We start from the raw sequence: 12253 nt of genomic DNA, 5'->3' as shown, positions 1-12253 counted from the left end.
CTGCTGCTCCATGCTCTGTACACCCACTGCTGCTCCATGCTCTGTACACACACTGCTGCTCCATGCTCTGTACACACACTGCTGCTCCATGTTCTGTGCACACACTGCTGCTCCCTGCTCTGTACACACGCTGCTGCTCCATGCTCTATACACATGCTGCTGCTTCATGCTCTGTACACACGCTGCTGCTCCATGCTCTGTACACACACTGCTACTCCATGCCCTATACATACACTGCTGCTCCATGCTCTGTACACACACTGCTGCTCCATGCTCTGTACACACACTGCTGCTCCATGTTCTGTGCACACACTGCTGCTCCCTGCTCTGTACACACGCTGCTGCTCCATGCTCTATACACATGCTGCTGCTTCATGCTCTGTACACACGCTGCTGCTCCATGCTCTGTACACACACTGCTGCTCCATGCTCTGTACACACACTGCTGCTCCATGCTCTGTATACACACTGCTGCTCCATGCTCTAAACACACACTGCTGTTCCATGCTCTGTGCACACGCTGCTGCTCCATGCTCTGTACACATGCTGCTGCTCCATGCTCTGTACACACGCTGCTGCTTCATGCTCTGTACACATGCTGCTGCTCCATGCTCTGTACACATGCTGCTGCTACATGCTCTGTACACACATTGCTACTCCATGCTCTGTACCCACTGCTGTTCCATGCTCTGTACAGACGCTGCTGCTCCATGCTCTGTACACACACTGCTGCTCCATCCAAAGTCGCCTGTTGCAGGGAAAGAAAGGGGACAGTGCTGTGAGCTGCAGGATGACTGCAGACATTCTAGTGTCTCAACTTGTGCCTGTCCCCAGACACTGCACCGGCCCTGGTCTGAGGGGGGATTCTGGGCAGCTGAACTCCCCCCTACATTTCCCAATGTTCTGTGTCTCAGATATTACCACTGCCTGCCTACAGATTTGCTACTCATGTGCAGATATTTGTCATTTGGCTTTTATCACTGTAGTTCTACTTTAAAGGGATACTGTAGGGGGGTCAGGGGAAAATGAGTTGAACTTACCCGGGGCTTCTAACGGTCCCCCGCAGACATCCTGTGTTGGCGCAGACATTCACCGATGCTCCGGCCCCGCCTCCGGTTCACTTCTGGAATTTCAGACTTTAAAGTCTGAAAACCACTGCGCCTGCGTTGCCGTGTCCTCGATCCCGCTGATGTCATCAAGAGCGCACAGCGCAGGCCCAGTATGGTCTGCGTCTGCGCAGTACACTCCTGGTGACATCAGCGGGAGCGAGGACACGGGCGTGCAGGCGCAGTGGTTTTCTGACTTTAAAGTCAGAAATTCCAGAAGTGAACTGGAGGCGGGGCCGGAGCATCGGTGAGTGGCTGCACCAACACAGGATGTCTGCGGGGGACCATTAGAAGCCCCGGGTAAGTTCAGCTCATTTTCCCCCGACCTCCTACAGTATCCCTTTAAAGTATGTGGACACTACTATTTAAAGAATACTGTGAGGAAGGCTCCCTAAAGGATGAGTAAAATGATTAAAAACAATTTAAAAGGCAAGAAAAACTTACCTCAAGACAAGGACTGTTCTATGACAGAAAAAATGTATAAAAAAATACTAAAAAATAAAACGGTGGCTCAAGGTGAGAGTGAATTGGCTCTGCTTATCTACTTACTTACAGACTTCAGACTTGCTGCTAATAACAGAGACAAAGTAAAGATATTTTGTATGTTTTTTTTTACTAGGCATGATTATGTACATACCTTGAGTCCTTGACTTTGTACCTAGAAGGAAGTCTACAAGCAGAAAGTGAGGATGCAACTTCACGGAGATAATAGACTGTTCGCAGGACATATAAATAGCTTTTATTTAACAAAAAAATATGGCATCCAGAGTTCAGGCACACTTTAAGAAAATCCAAATTTACGTTTCCATTCAACAGACTAGAGCAGCAGACTGGCCAATGGAATCGTCTGTTCATGCAAACTTTTAAAACCGTTGCCGGTCTATGATCTCTGGATTAGCAGACATCAAATGGGTATTCACTTAAGATCAGACTTTGTTTGTGCAAGTTACATATCTACTCCCTTGTTCAGACTATCAAAACAGCTTATCTTCATCTTGCAGAGCTGTGTCTATGGCGCTTTTAACATTTTCTTATGGAGATTAACACAGTGTTTTCAAATATCGCCTTTGTTAGTCTTCCATGCAGGTAGGATGTGAGGCACTTCTATGGCATTTCTTCCACTGCTCATGCATTGAAATTAAACTCTGCCCTGGGTTCGCACTGACTCATTGCAAAACACTGCTGCAAATAGTGATAGGTTTGTAGCTCCGAAAAACAGATGGAATTTAAATAACAGCTCTTCCTCCTGACAAGATGCTGTCCAAAGAATCTTAAAATGCGCAGAACTGCTAACCAAAAAAATGCAAATCTGTCGCAATCTGTTCTCTTGAATTATAAATGGTTTCAATATAAAACAAGACGCGTGACTTGGAAAATACATTTAACAATCCATTTTCAAAGAAGCGATGAGTCAGAAGGAAAAAGCCAGTACATTTGATCCCTGGCTGGAATCTATAGAAGACGAGTAACAAGTTTATTGTGGCCCAAATCCAGATGGAAAAATGTTTACTTTGGTCTTGGCATGGAAAGGGTTAAGCCTGGTACACACACAACCAATTTTGATTGGCCAAATGTTTCACTTCCGTGTAGTATGAGGGTGACATGTTCAATCCTGTGAAGGAATGTCAGCAAGGCTCATTTATTATTTAGCATTTATACAGCACTGACATCTTCTGCAGCACTTTACAGAGTACATAGTCATGTCACTGACTGTCACTGATAATCTAATACTACCATAGTCGTAGTGCAATGTTCTACCATATTATTATGTATTTATATAGCGCTGACATCATGTTTCTTTCATGGGGAAACAAGTCTTCTCAGTTCAGGAGGGCTGTTTCACATTAACCTTAGGCAGTAATCACCTGCTTCAGCTAAGTTTCTTTCCTCTCGAAATTAAGAAGAAGTTCTCTAAAAAGTCTGCTACTGACTCCGCCCCCTGACTCCACCCCCTTTCCGTCCAAACCTTGGGGTGTCCATATTTTTTGACCATCTTGTTCAGGAAAAATAAGAAATTGGGTTGGCAACCCTGATGAGGGCCAACAGATTTGAATACTTTGAACACATTGGGCTTGATTCACACAAAGCGGTGCAAACTGTTAGCACGCTGGTGAAAAGCCCTCTATCACGCCTAAACTCCGTTTAGGTGTGATAAAGACAAACTTGCGCGAAATTCCAGCACACAAAGTTTTGCGCGCGCAAATTTTAGTGCGCATAAAGTTTTGTGCGCATAAAGTTTTATGCACCCATTAAACCCTATGCAACTTTCTGCGCGCACCGGACTTTGCGCACGTAAAACTTTGCGCGCAAAACTTTGCGCGTGAGTTTTATTCCTGAAAACGGTGCTAACCTACTAGTGCAAAGGTTATCACGCCTAAACTACTTTAGGCGTGCTAAGTAGGTTAGCACCGCTTTGTGAATCAAGCCCATTGTGTTGGTAAGCTCTCATACTACATGAAAGGGGTAACATTGGCCAATCAATATTAGATTGTGCCTGAATCACACACCTGTGACACACACACAGCTAATCCAGTCAGACTGCAGTCAGAAACATCTGATCCGCATGCTTCTTCAGGGTTTCTGGCTGGACAGCCAAGCAATCTGCATTGTTTAAATTGAAATAAACATGGCATCTTCCCTATGCCTCTCACTTCAAATGTGCTTTAACATTAAACCCTTTCCCCTTCACCACTGACCTGTCTCTAACTCTAATCTTATTCACACATCCGTGTATTCCTGATATTGGGGAGGATTTATTAATCCTACCACACTTGCTACAGTGCGGGTAAATATTAGAATGTGTACACTAGCATGCTCTCTTAACTTACATGTGATCCTTCTATCTGCTGCGCAATGTGCTTGTTAGCACAACCTTGATACTTCACTAACGCGGCCGCTACTACATTGAAGGACACCCGAGGTGACATGTCACATGATGAGATAGACATGGGTATGTACAGTGCCTAGCACACAAATAACTAGGCTGTGTTCCTTTTTTTCTTTCTCTGCCTGAAAGAGTTAAACATCAGGTATGTAAGTGGCAGTTCCTGTCTGAGTCAGGACTGGGTCAGGCTACAGTGTGACTCTCATTGATAAGAAATTACAACTATAAAATACTTTCCTAGCAGAAAATGGCTTCTGAGAGCAGGAACGAGATAAAAAGGGTCAATAGTTCATAGATTTTAGCTCTGGCATACTTCAATGAATGTGTCATTGAGCAAGAATAATAAAACAGTAAAAATTTAAGAACGCAGATTTAAATATAAAATAAAATAAAGGAATATCTTAGAGTCATTTTTAGGAGGAGGAGGATAGATACAATTGTTTATTTCTTTAGTTTATTTTCACCTTGGATATCCTCTAACCTCCCTGGCGGTATGATTATTTATGGATTCTAGGGTTTTTTTCAGCACGTTTCAGACCCTAAAATTCGGAATAAATCATGCTGCCAGAATGCCTGCTGCAGCCCCAATTTTGTAATTTTCCTTCCGTCTTCTGGGTGGCGCTGTAACTCTGTAGTGAGATCACTGACGACAATCTTACCAGAGTGATTCAGAGCCTCAGAGGACAAGAAGGAGAACGGATACCAACGTCTGGATCCCCCGGGAGGTGAGGAAAAATGCCTGCTGCGTGCTATACTCTGCATTGAGCGTAGCCCAGACCTACCGCCAGGGAGGGTAATAAACGCAGTAGTGGCCTCTTGCAGTATCACTATTGATCTACAAGCACATCACGTGGAAGAAAGAAGGATCATGCATAAGTTAGGAGCACACAGTAGGCTAACAGGACGGCGTGTAGCGCATGCATGCTAATATTAACCTGTGCTGTTTGTGCATGGTAGGTTTAAAAGATCAGCCCCATTGACTTTTACTCATCAAAATCTTCCAAAAGTTAGTACAATAACCCTTGCCCTAAGCTTTGACCTTCAAATTGACCTCAACTGTGGTAACAGAGGTGCTAGGCTGAGACATAGACACTTGTTGCTGTATGCTCCATTCCCTATTGCCTGATGAAGCAGGGCCACACCTGCAAAATGTGTTATCTTGACCCTTTGGAGTGTAAATAAATAAATTTGCTTATTGCTATATCAACCTGTTTTTGTGTCTACTTGGAGGAGGCGAGTCCACCATTTTTTTTAATTTTTAGCTACTTTTATCCTTTAGGCACCTCTGTTCATTTCCACATTGTTCAAGTCCACCCATAGTGGAAGGGTTGTTCTACAGAGAATGACTTCTTAATCCTGGGTGGGGTTGGGTCTAATCTACCCACCTGCACTTACAGTGGTTGCCATAGTGGTAACTCATGTCTGTGAGTATAACTTTACATACTTGCCCCTCATCACCCACATCAATCCAGTACACACTGCACTATGTTGGGCTCTCTGTGTTCTCTCTTGTTTTAATATTGCATATACTAGACTTTTCAACAGTACATTTGTTATTGCTTGATTGTAGGTGGCAGAGGAAGAAAACAGGACAGGTAATCATTGCTATTTGCAAAGTTGACTATTATCATATTAAAGTTGTAGAAAAAAAAGTGGAGTTAGGCTGTTTAAGCCCTCTCTAAAAGCAACATACATCAAATCAGCCCACTCACAGCTAATACCATACCCTTGTGTTCCATTATATTTGGAATTGGCTGGGATTAGCCAATATAATAAACAGCACAGGCACTTCATTCTTGACAAATGCACAAAATTGATCTATTTTAGAACAAAACTTCTGAAAATCCTTTCATTGTAACAGACTTTAATAGCTGAAGACCATAATTCATCAAAACGGATAATGCCAAAGGCATGCTAAGGAACAGTTTCGGAACACAAATCTCTGATAAGAGAAAAAAAGCTTAATGGACTTTTCAAAAGCCACAACATGTAACTCTTTTAACAACGCACTTTCCAAGGATTTACTTTTCCAATATCTCTTGCCTAACTGTTTAGTAGTTTTAAACAGTGTCTGTTGTATTCTCTCCAAGTCTGTGGAGTCAGAAAGGTGATATAGCGTACTGAAAAGCAAGGACGGTGGAATACATGAATACAAATAATATTGCTATTATCACCATTTTTATTTTAATGTGCAAATTACAGCCATCGGAAAAAATCCCTCTAAGTCTATAAGGTACATTTAGAGAACATTGGCAAACTTTATTAGTCTCCTCTACCTTAGAGTATTTGAGGCAGATGGTTTGAAGAAGCAACTTAGAGGAGATGATAGAGTGTCGGTTATCCGGCACCAGCGGGGATAGGCTGATGCCAGATAAATGTGCTTCATGGTTGCTTGAGACTCAATGTTACAAATAGGCCTAGCTAATACAGTGCTATACCCCACTATATAAACTGTACATACCATAAGCTTTGTATCAAATGTTAAAATACAGTAATTGGAAGTTTATTAACCATGGGGGAGCTTTGGAACCCAGTGTTTCAGCACAGCAGAGACCACAAATAGCCTAAGAAGCTGACCTTAACCACTGTGAACACTGCTGACAATTTGTGCTGGTTGGTTGAGACTGCTGGTTAGTTGAGTTCAGGATAACTGAGACTTTTCTGTATAGAGGAGTGTCTGCACATGACCAGTAGAGATGGGCCAAACCTCTGATTTTCGGTTCGCGAACCTACCGCAAAAGTTCAGTTTGCGTGAACCGCAATAGACTTCAATGGAGAGGCGAACTTGTAAATTTAGAAAAAATTATGCTAGCCAGAAAAATGATAGAAAAGATGTTTCAAGTGCTCTAATACCTGGACGGAGACATGGTTGAGTGGGATACACATCAAAAGTCTCTGTAAAAAAAACTAGATTTGACCCAAACCACCTTTTTAAGGTCAGAAATCACATTAAATGTTGAATTGCAGGCCTAAACTGCTTTACAACATCTTGCATGTGTATACATCAATCAGGAAGTGTAACCTCCTCTCCAACCAGGGATGTGTAGGATGTCAAAAGCATGCTCACATACATTGGCAGGAATCAAACCCAGGTCAACTGCTTGGAGGGCAGCTATGCTCACCACTATACCACCAACACTACAGGCTGAAGCTAGCCTAGCTGGCCTGGGAAGGATGAAAAACTAGGTGGCCATGCAACCATTCCTGCTAACCTAAAGCTTACTTGTGTCTTACAACACATTGGCTTAAGACTTAACCAAATCTAATGCTCCAATATGGGGAAGCTTCTCTGTTTGCTGTTTTTTTTTTTTTAAGTGTGGTGTCACAGTTCACTCATCTCTTCAACTACAAGAAAGGCCCAGGAGTAGTCTTAGCTACCGTAATATCTATGTTACGGCAGGGCCCTTATTACACTTTCTCTTACAGGGCTATGGTAACCGTTTTGCCCATGCGATAAAGCGAGGTGCAAAAATGAAATCATGCCTAGCAGAGGATGGTATTGATCCATCAACCTCTGGGTTATGGGCCCAGCACACTTCCACTCCACTCTGCTTACATTTATATACAATCTTCAAGTTTAAGAATGGTACATTCATTGAGATAGTTACACTACAATCTATGTTACAGCAAGGCCCTAATGACACTTTCTCTTAAGAGGCTACAATGACTAGACCAGGCATGTGAATCAGAATTATGACTTCTCTGGCGTCCCTTTAATTGTGCATGCCCCGCTGTCATGCAGTGGAAACACTGCAAGAAACCTAGGATTTTTGCCTGAGAATGGCACATTTTATTTCTTGCATTGTGCATAAATTCACTTATAACATAAGATGAGAATCTGGGAGTAGTCTCTATTTCAAATGAGTACTCCCACACTGACTCATGTGGAGAGGTCTCTTCACATGTCCTGTATGTTATATGTTGTGCACCTTACAACCAGGGCCGGCCCGCTCATGAGGTGGGGTGAAACTTTTGCCTCAGGCGGCAAATTTCTAGGGGCGGCATCCGCCCGTGTGAGGGTGCGAGGAGCCGGCCGCCCAGCTGGAGGGGTAGCGGGCAGGACGGGGGTATTGGGCCTAGCGGCGGGGAGGGGGGTCGGACCCCCCCCCTCCCTCGCCTGGGTCCCCCGTCCTCCGCTCCCCTCCAGCCTTAAATCCATCAGAAGCGCAACTCTCGTAAGAGGCAGTGGGCGGGGAGGACTCACCTCTTCCTCGATCCAGCGTGCGCTCCACTGACGTCACTTCCTGCAACGCTGCCCACTGTATTGTAAATGGACGGCGCTGCAGGAAGGGACGTCAGTGGAGCGCACGCTGGATCGAGCGAGGAAGAGGTGAGTCTTCCCCGCCCACTGCCTCTTACGAGAGCTGCGCTTCTGATGGATTTAAGGCTGGAGGGGAGCGGAGGACGGGGGACCCAGGCGAGGGAGGGGGGGTTCCGACCCCCCTCCCCGCTGCTAGGCCCAATACCCCCGCCCTGCCCGCTACCCCTCCAGCTCGGCGGCGGCGGGCCCCCCTCCCCCCACGGGGGGGGGGGGGGGGCGGCGGCAGCAATAATTTTTTCAAAATTTGCCTCAGGCGGCAAAAAGTCTAGGGCCGGCCCTGCTTACAACTATTGACCTCTAGTACCTTATAGGGCTGCCCTTTGGACGTAGGTTCTGCATTTCAAACAGTATTCTGCTGCCATGGTTACAAAGAAGTCTTGAAATTTCTGGTAAAACTAGGAACTTCCAGCAGGCTGTAGCCAAAATTTATTACTGCAACAAACTGAAAACACAAAAATTACAATTAAAAAATTGACCGCAATTCAGCCTGGGATCCATACTTGAAACACCATCACCCTGCCACTCTCTTAGCCTGGACAGGGTTTGCTAAACATCACCACTTTCTGCTGCCTTAAAGGAGTACTGTAGGGGGAAAATGAGTTGAACTTACGTGGGGCTTCTAATGGTCCTGTGCACGTTCTGTGCCCACGCAGCCACTCACCGATGCTCCGGTCCCGCCTCCAGTTCACTTCTGGAATTTGCGACTTTAAAGTCGTAAAAGCACTGCGTCTGCGCAGCCATAATTGCTTCCGCTGATATCACCAGGAGTGTATGGCGCAGGCCCAGTATGGTCTGCGCCTGTTCAGTATGCTTCCGGTAACGTCAGCAGGAATGAGGACATGGCCGCACAGGTGCAGTGGTTTTGCCACTTTAAAGTCGCAAATTCTGGAAGTGAACCAAATGTGGGGACCGGAGCATCGTTGAGTGGCTGCATCACCACAGGACGTATGCAGGGGACCATTAGAAGCCCCAGGTAAGTTCAACTCTTTTCCCCCCTTTGTTGTTGTTTGATATCAGGGGCACCCAATGCTATGAAAGGACTTAGTGTAGTCTCACTTATAGCTGGGGAGGAACTTGATGGTCATATCCTAGTGTACATATTACACCAGTGCAGCTGCACAGCATGAAGGAGAATGTGACAAAAGTGATAACATGTAACTGTTCAGTAGCTGGTGAGATCTTTTCAACTGAGCTGTTCATGGACAAGAGAGGTCATTTACCATACTACAGAGTTCTTGGCCAGATCGGTCTTCTTTGCATTTGATGTCTTGAAGCTTCTGATGAAGCAGGCCATCTGCATGCACTCCTGTCATGTTTGTCATTTTAGCTAAAGGATGAATAAAGGAATGTTTTAAGTTCTTAGCCCTGAAGTGCTTTGAGTCCACCAGGAGAAAGGCACAATATCAACATTCTGTGTATTGTCTTGTCTATGATTGTGTGCCTGTGGAGTGTGTGAGCATGCAGACCAATCTGGTGGATGTTGTTAGGTTTAATGAGAGCTCTCAGCCCATACCACACCTCAGTGGTTGGTGACTGCTAATTGTGAGATACTTTTGGTATAAGTATTGATTGTTGATCCATGTATTTCAATGCAATGCAACTTTTCAATGCAAAATTAAGTGACATATTTTAGCTGAGATGAGCCCTGCACACGTATGGTGTAGGCTAGCATTCATGCAGCAGTAACTCTTATTCTTTGGTGGAACAGCAGTGTACGCATAGCATAGTACAGTCATATTCTGTATGCGTAATCTTTACTCTCTTGAACTATTTTTATTATATTTGCTTTTTAAAAAAGACTATTGATTGTATATAAAACAAAGTCCCTGTTATCTGGAACTCAGTCAACCAGAAGTCTCAACTAACCTGCATGCCTGAGGGATAATGGGGTCAGTGCTTTGGGAGGTTTAGAAGGTAGAAAATACATACTGTGCCTACGGGCACCATCTTCTATCCCTACTGAAGCTCCCTTTGGTTTTCTGGTGTCCATGCACAACTCGGTTTTCTGGGGTCCATGCACGGCTCGGTTTTCTGGGGTCCATGCGAGTCATGCGACCCAATGCGAGTCAGGTGACACGCTGGGAGTGCACACAGAGTATGTCAGGAATTCCCAAGGAGCTGCAGTTAGGGTAGAGGACGTGTGTGTGTGGGGGGGGGGGGGTTAAGTTTGTTGTTCTTTTTGAGACATGAATACTAGGGACTTTGTGGTTTTGCTACTTGAAAACAGTTTATGTATTTAGATTTACAGACTAACCAGCAAGCTCATGGTGAACCAGAACTCTTTGGCGTTTGTAAGGGGCTACAATGGTCCAAAAAGTCCCCTTACTAAAATGCTGTGGAAAACAAGTTTGCTTTCTTAAAACAGAAAGTATTTGCGTATTTGCATATATTCAGCAGTGATGCACTGGGAGACATCTCGCAGCTCACTCAAACCTGAATTATCGCAAATACTTTCTGTTTTACGAAAGTAAACTTTTGTTTTCCATAGCATTTTAGTAAGGGGGATTTTTGGACCATTACAGCCCCTTACACACTCCAAAGAGTTCTGGTTCACTATGAGCTTGCTGGTTAGTCTGTACCTCTGGGTGTTTCAAGTCCTGCTCCATAGAGCCAAATTAAACCATGCCATGCACTGATGAGGATCAACCAAAACAGTCTGTATGCATTTGGATTATTATGGCTCTGTAGAAATAACACGCTGACACATCATTGCATTCCAGCAGATCTGGAGGTGTGTTTAGCTTCTAACAGCAACAATGGTTGATTTGCATATATTCAGCAGTGATGCACTGGGAGACATCTCGGTGCTCACTCCAACCTGAATTGTAATAGAAGTTGTAGACTCACAGAAAGAAGCAAATACACAGTGGGGATTCTTCTAGCACAATTTATGAGTAATAAAGCATAAATAAGCTGGATTTGGTGTCCAGTGTTATGATTGGCAAAAGAGTTTTGTATTCGGCAACATCCTAAATTGCGGGTATTACTGGGTAACATGAGGGATTTTAATGATCAATACTATCTCTGTTACAATAGTGGGTTTCAGTAATTAACCTTCAGTGAATCAGTGTTTTGCAAACCTCAGGCTTTTCCGAGGTTTTGCTTTCTCGGTCTTGAATGCGGCTGTTGCTAAACAGCTATTCCAGTAGTTTTAATCCGGAATCAATAATATAAATTACAAGCTCTTGCGCATATACAGGTATTCATTGCTCTTCCTTTCCGATACATACAGGCCTCCAGTGCTTAAAATGCAAGCCACGTAGGAACGTTTTTTTTCTTATGGCCTCGGTATAACGAGAAGGGAAAATTATATAGCACCGACGTAATCTGCAGCACTTTACAGAGAACATTGGATCATTCACATCAGTCCTTGACCCAAAGGAGCTTATAATCAAATGTCTCTACCACAGTCACACAGACATGCACACAAATAATCTTGAACCAGTCTTTTAGTGAAACAAAAGTTAAAGTGAACCCTTCAACACAGAAATGACTATGGTACAACAGCTGACTCGCTTTTAAAGGCGCAAACTCCATGGCTGTCTTTGGTTTTCTCACTTTCACTATGTAATCAGTCAGTGACCTGGAGCATGCATGTAGGATCAGATGTCTAACTACTTTTCTTAGATTGCTTTCTTGTTTTGGATCAGTGACTCAGTTAATAGTGAAGAGGAAATAGCTTTTTTGAACAGCACTTTAGCCACCTTTTACACATTTCTGGAATAAGTTCCATATCTTATCATCACTGGACTTTCCTTTGTCCTTGATATTTCCTTGTATATTGTAATCGCTGTCTTTCATGCAGATAACATACTGTTTTCACTCTTGGTTTCTGAGATGCCGTTGATAGAGTGGTAGACGGTAAGGCTGTGTTCCCACTTGCGCCAGACCACATACGGCCAACGGGAGTGGACAGTGTAATGTCCGCTCCGATGGTCAGCT

This window comes from Hyperolius riggenbachi, chromosome 2 (assembly GCF_040937935.1).
Source record: "Hyperolius riggenbachi isolate aHypRig1 chromosome 2, aHypRig1.pri, whole genome shotgun sequence".
NCBI lineage: Eukaryota > Metazoa > Chordata > Amphibia > Anura > Hyperoliidae > Hyperolius > Hyperolius riggenbachi.
This window is presented reverse-complemented; position numbering follows the sequence as displayed.